The sequence below is a fragment of the Austrofundulus limnaeus genome, unplaced genomic scaffold (assembly GCF_001266775.1).
Source record: "Austrofundulus limnaeus strain Quisiro unplaced genomic scaffold, Austrofundulus_limnaeus-1.0 Scaffold1479, whole genome shotgun sequence".
Classification (NCBI taxonomy): Eukaryota; Metazoa; Chordata; class Actinopteri; order Cyprinodontiformes; family Rivulidae; genus Austrofundulus; species Austrofundulus limnaeus.
Genome location: NW_013953881.1, coordinates 31,101 through 37,853, shown reverse-complemented (window position 1 = coordinate 37,853; position 6,753 = coordinate 31,101). Strand labels below are relative to the sequence as shown.

Here is a 6,753-nt window from a genome sequence, read left to right as displayed (position 1 = left end):
GTTTGTTGAGTTTCTTGGGTCTGGTGAGACTGGTGGGTTTGTTGAGTTCCTTGGGTCTGGTGAGACTGGTGAGTTTGTTGAGTTTCTTGGGTCTGGTGAGACTGGTGGGTTTGTTGAGTTTCTTGGGTCTGGTGAGTCTGGCGAGTTTGTTGAGTTTCTTGGGTCTAGTGGGTTTGCTGAGTTTCTTGGGTCTGGTGAGACTGATGGTTTTATTGCGTTTCTTGGGTCTGGTGTGTCTGTTGGGTTTGATGAGTTTCTTGGGTCTGGTGAGTTAACTTGGTCCACTTGGTTCTATTCTTTAAATCCCTTTTTGAGTAAAGTTATATTTTGTTCCCCTCTTTTATTGACCCATTATTGTAAATATGTTTTGAATTCTGTAGCATTTTTCCTAACTTTTTTGGGAAATAAAGACCCATATTTAAGACTTAAAGATTTTTTTCTGTCTGCTATGCCTCCATTGCTTGGTCCTTCACACTATTGTTAACTGGTCTGAAAAAGGTTTCTGATTGTGAATGCTAAACACCAATTAGTATTTTTGGTCTATTTGGAGCATAATTTAATTCTCCACAGCAGAACCATGTGTCAAACTCTGAATCAGCAGCTCCAGCCAAAGGTCAAGGCCATGGAGAGGTTGCATCACTGCAATCAGGTAATCCAGACCACATGTTCAAGTTTTACAGAAAGGAACCTCCTTCATTTGATGCAGACAAATAAGTTCCTCTTTTTCACAAATTCAAACATCTTTCCTTCATTCTAACAACCAGTAAAAGTATAAAATATAAAAGATGTGAAACGGAGCGACATGTTGGATATTTTACAGACAGACGATGCTATAAAGAAAGAACTAAGTTTGCTACCAGATCTGTCCACACTTCATTACAGATCATCAACATCCTTCTTATGATTTCCRTGTTTTAATTGAATAATTAGCTAACTACCTAAAATACATTTGAAAATGTCAAAARGCATCAACGTGGAAAAAGCTTTCCTTCATTTAAGAAAAGTCTGGGTAGATTTCTTTTTCCAGAGTATTGACACGTGTCCATGATGAGATTGCTGAACGTTTTCTTTAGCTGCTACTGTTTCTCTACTTCACAACAGACTCACACAAACACAAGGATATTTACAGTATTTACAGTTTRAACTTGTGTAAAGTGATGTAAACTCAGGAGAGGTGAGACAGCTCAATGTTTGGACTGGAATGAGTCTTTAAGTTCAGTCATACTGCAGGCAGAAACCTCAGTTTGTTAACATGATTTCTTTAAAGGTAAACACTTAATCAAGCTTTATAGTGAAAGGTTTATAAGGATGGTCAGATAAATGTTGGACCAGAAGAGAACACTAAAGTCAAATCTCAGTATCTGCGTTTCCATTGACCATAAAAATGCTCAAATTAGAGTTTWGAAAAAAAATTGCTTAATGGAAACACATCAATTCTGAAAAAACATAAGTTTTTCGACAAAATGTTTTTGCACTAGGATAAGGTGGTTTTTAGGCCGTATCGAAATTGGTGTATTTCGCAAAACTGCAATGGAATCACTTTTTCCACATCACGGGAGTCAAGTGATCCACAACCAATGTTTCTTCTGGCAAAAAAGATGACAAAGAAGACAACAGGAAGTAGTAATAGTAAAATCACCAATGTAGAAAAAGAAAGTAGTAAAATCACYACTACAATTTCCCAAAAACACAGCATACATAGTCGCTCCTAAGTAAAAGGGGCTTGTTGCTCGAAAGCCTGGATAAGARGTGMATATCTCCTCTGATGGCTGATGATCAGCGCTAGTGTCGTTTTAGCAATGTGCATGTGTTTACATCCATTGTCGCCATGTTTGTAATGACAATGCGAGAACAAACGTATTCACACGTGATTTTAATAGCGTTTCTTACTTAATGTTTTTTCCGACATTAACAGAATATCGACAAAGTTTTGCGTACATATGCAATGGAAGCGCAACTGTSTTACCTAGATTACCCCCATCCAAGTCTCCTTGACTTTTAATTTAAATCACAAGAGGTTCGGCTTAAAATATTTACCCAAAAACTGGAAACTCTTCAAAGAAGTCAATGCATCGTCCATAATTACAAAAAATATTTTACCTAAACCCGATTTTTCTAGAGTTGAATCTGTAACTGCGTGGGGCTTTGTCATAAAAAAGAGGAATATAAATTAAAGATTATAAATGGTTGTGAGTTTGTTTCTGGTAACTGTAATCGACTACGAACAAATTTTCCCGTTAACTAAAAGCTAGTTAGCATGTTTGGCCTTAACTTCTTCCAGCTATTTTTAAGATTTTGTTTGAATTATTCCTTTGGGGGAAAAACACTTAYTTTGTTACAAGAGAATTGGGACACCCCTACCCCTTTTAACCCTTAAGGCGTGGTAACCGATCCTGGTCCTCAAGGATCATTGTCCTGCAGGTTTTAGATGAAGACTTGTTTGAGGAGCAGGGAAACTACTATAACGTGCTGGATGGTGGTCCTCGAGGACCAGGATCTGGCTCCGTGCCTTGGAGTGAACACCTGAAAACCAGGGCTAAGACATAAAACTGGGATTAGACTTTAGTGGTACTCTTCCAAGGACTGTTTGAAGTTAATTTTCTCAAGTCAAACTTGAACCTTTTTAACGATTAACCTGATCTGACCCAGACTCGGTGCTTGGTTCCAGTCCTCCACTGAGCTCAGACCTCTTACATGTACAGACATGGGAATGTTGTAGCTTTTCTTCTCCAACTCTTGGTGTTAATATATCCCAAGATGTGTGTTTATTTTATAAAGTAAAGTATGTTTTGGCTAAAGAGCAGTGAGAACCAGAAACAGCTGACTCTAAGGGTCTGAGTGGTCCAACCTGGAGGACGAGGGGTTCAGGATGAATCAGCAGCGTAAACAGGCACAGTGCTCACAGCTCTCAGTCAGTGGATGATAGGCAGAAAAACTCAGGAATGTCTTCAGAGACAACACGAGGTGAGACAGAAATTGGACTTTTTTTTCTTTTAAATAAATGGAAGACGTCCCGGTTACCTGATGGCAGGGATTAGAAAAGATAATCCCTAAATCAGAGCATGTCTGAATGATTCATCTGTTCAGATTTATGGATGAGGTTATAGAAATTTTAGATCAGAGGTTCAGTAAGAGCAGCTCTGATGAAACCTCAGTCCAACTCAACAAAACCCTCAAGTCCAAATCTGTCTTCACGATGTCCCTGTCTTCACATTTATGTTCTTCAAGCAGCAAGCAGTTGACTTCAGTAGTGTCTCACAAAAAAATAAAAATAAAAAAATAAAGTCTGTGGTGGTTTTAATGGAGCTTATAAAGAGGCAGGCCTTGTGCAAAATCTGCAAAATTGGCACAACGCTCTGGAGCAGAAATGTTGATCAGCTGGGTTTAATACTGCAGAACCGGATCTGGTGTCGGGACCGGTTTTCAGAACCAGTTTCTGGTAGATAAAACCCTATATGTGTTAGGACCCCGGGTCAGGAAAACCAAAATAAAGGTTTGTCTTTAAATAACATGGCGGGAAAACTCAAAAGCAGATTTTCTGTGAATGAAAGAACAAAATCTGGACTTAAGCTGACTTAGTTTGGTTTCCAGAAAATAGGATGTGTTCCAGACCAGATTTACAAGAGTGGTTGTCTAAATGCATCATAAAATCCTCCAAATAGAAATCAACCAAATCTGAGGCTAATACTTAATAAATGGAGATGTTTCCAGTGAAGGAAACAGGAACAAGCTGTACCTGAACCTAAATAAATTAAAAATATTTTCTAGATCAGAGGTTCAGTTTTGTTTTCAGCACCAAATATTTAGATGAATGAAAATACAACATTGTTTGTCTTTATGGTAAAAACTGTTTAATTCTGGATCAAACCTCACATTTCTGTAACCAGTTTGGTTTGTTGAGTTTCTAGATTAATGTAGATGTGGGGACATTAATGTTGGCTTTCCAAAGGATTTAATGGAGTTTGTATGGAATAAATCTTGTGCCAGCTGGAACTGCATTTGAATTGCTCAGATTGAATCTGAATGTGCATAACTTAAAATTGAATGAATTGGTTTGAAAATGAATTCCACTAAATTGAAACTGAATTAATTTGTTCAGGTTTATTAAAAATTCAGTTTGACTACTTTCAATTTTAGTTCCAATATTCAGATTTATGTTTCAGACATCCTGATCCTTGAGAAAAGCCAGCCAGAGTAATCAAACACAGATCCACAGATTTATGTTTCACTTTGGTAAAGCTTCCTTCTGTAATGTAACTCTCAAAATCCTGTAATGATGGGATGTAAATGTAACACTGTCTATAGGTAAAATTAATCACTGCAATAAAATAACTTGTTTTTGTCACTTTTATGGTGGATTGCATCAACTCAGCGAAGCTTTACTGAAGTGAAACGTAAATCTGTCGATCTGTTTGATTACTCTGGCCGGCTTTCTCAAGGACCAGGATGTGACACAAAAATCTAAATTATAGAACTGAAAGTGAAAGTAATCAAAACAGTTTCAAAGCAAATTAATTCAAATTCAAACCATTAAATTCAGTTTCAATTTATGCACATTCAGATTCAATCTGAGCAATTCAAATTCAGTTCCTGCTGGCCAGTGGTGGGCACCAGCCCGCTAAAGTGCAAATCCGCTAATTGCTGACCTAAATATTTCATTTGTGCTTTAGCTGACTTACTAATTTTTATAATTCATAAGCGGATTTGCGCTTTCTAAAATTAAAATGCAGTACCGCTAATAACTAATTATCTACCAGTCATCATTATGTTGAACAGCAGAAGGTGTGACTGTCAATGAATCACAACACATGTGATCTATCCAACAGCACCCCTCCCAGATAAACACACTGATACATCCTGCTGACTGTTGCATTGAGCCACGGTTCTGATTTCCCACAATGCTTTGTGTCTGCTTACGTAACAGGAAGGCAATAGCAAAAACAGTTAATGTTTGTAATCCATACTAAAATTTTATATGTATTGATTTATTTTACTTTACAACTAGAGCTCCTTTTAAAAATAAATAAATAAATAAATAAATAAAGTTTAAACGCTGGAGCTCAGTACTTGACATAATTGGTCGAAGCAATCGGCCAACGGTGTTAGAGACACAGAAATGATTTAAAGATGTTATGCTGATGAAGACTGACATCTAGTGGTCAACTGGAGCAACTACATGGAATACCTTAAAATTCAGGCTCTTATTTTGAAGGGAAGATAGTTTCCTGTACACCGTGCTTTCGTTTCCCGTCACAAATCAAATCTGTCATGTACCCAGAATGCATCGCTTCAGTTTTCCAATAAACTGTTTTAAAATTATTAATGCTTCTTTTATGAAAAATCTACAACAAACAAAAGGAAAAGACCAAGAAGCTGCCGAACTAGCAATCCTCAACAACTTTTTAATTTTTACACCAGGAGCTAAAGGTCTGTTTCAGGAAATCACTTCCCCAGCAATCTGCAGCTGTAGGATTAAGCTGTACAACAGTTCATACACCACTAGTTGGCAGTGTTGTGTATATATTGTACATGAATTGTTGCCAGCTAGTAAGTGTCAAATTGAACTTGCGCTTTAAAATTAGCTTCTGCTAGTTTTTCTATGTTATAAGCACTTTTGAAGTTGCGAACCTAAATATTTTCATAAGCGCTTTAGAAATTACGGAGCTAACTTTTGGATTAGCGCTGCCCACCACTGCTGCTGGCACAAGATTTATCCCATAGATTTGCTCCAGAACTACATCTAGATCAGTGGTTTAATTAGACCAAACTGGTTCCAATTCAAGTAGTCCCTCTCATAGACTGGATCTTGTTGGTCTCCATAAATCCAGACTCATTTGGTTTTTAAATACGACCCAACGATTGGCTCATAGTAAAAAAAATAAAAACTTGGACCCAGTTGAAGGGAACTGGACTAGACTTGTGGAAACCTTTGACCAGTAGGGTTAAGTTTCCAGTTGATGGAGGGCGATGAGCTCTAGACCAGGGGTGAGGGGACTTGTTTGGTCTCCAGATGCGGAGAGTCCTGATCCGACTCCAGAGCTTCTTCATCAGCGTGGTCTTCGGCGCTGCTCACAGTGTTGGACTCTAACGGAGCCTCGTCCTGGAAGAAGCACCCAGCGCTCAACAAACTGGTGTGTGTTTCTCCTCGTGTGTGTGTGTGTGTGTGTGTGTGTGTGTGTGTGTGTGTGTGTGTGTGTGTGTGTGTGTGTGTGTGTGTGTGTGTGTGTGTGTGTGAAAATGATNTGTGTGTGTGTGTGTGTGTGTGTGTGTGTGTGTGTGTGTGTGTGTTAATCTTACATGTAAAACTGCAGTCTTTATTTTAAGCTGAACAGTTGATCTCAACATTGGGTTAAAAATGACTACGAGCATTATTTGCAGCTTCCTTCCAAAACATAAATTTCAATAAAAGAGGTGTCATATATAAAGTGCCCACATACCCTGCTGTAACTGATACATCTTCCCAGACAATACTATTTGTCTGCTTTTTTATGGCAGGCGTAGCTTTCTTCTAGTATTGTGAGTGTGTATTTAGACAGTGACTAACACCTTTTGAGGCTGCAGTGCATGTGCCTTGTGAATAATGGAGAAGCCTCAATTGTCTGATAAAAGTGAAAAAAAGTAAGTGACAAATGGAAGGGTGTGAGGAAAGTGTGACTGGAACATGGGAAACACTCTGAGATGAGGGTTATTTAAAGCTGCAGAATTCCTGAGAGATGAGAGGAGAGATATGAGGCAAAAAAAAAATCTTCTAAG

General features: G+C 38.1%; 1 protein-coding gene and 1 pseudogene across 16 annotated transcripts in view; one reads left to right on the top strand and one right to left on the bottom strand.

Moving 5' to 3' along the window:
• Positions 1-6,753, top strand: part of LOC106535526 (serine/threonine-protein kinase WNK2) — a 45,775-nt gene that overhangs the window by 9,084 nt on the left and 29,938 nt on the right. The window lies entirely within an intron of this gene.
• LOC106535528 (serine/threonine-protein kinase DCLK2 pseudogene) lies at positions 5,651-6,100 on the bottom strand (annotated as a pseudogene).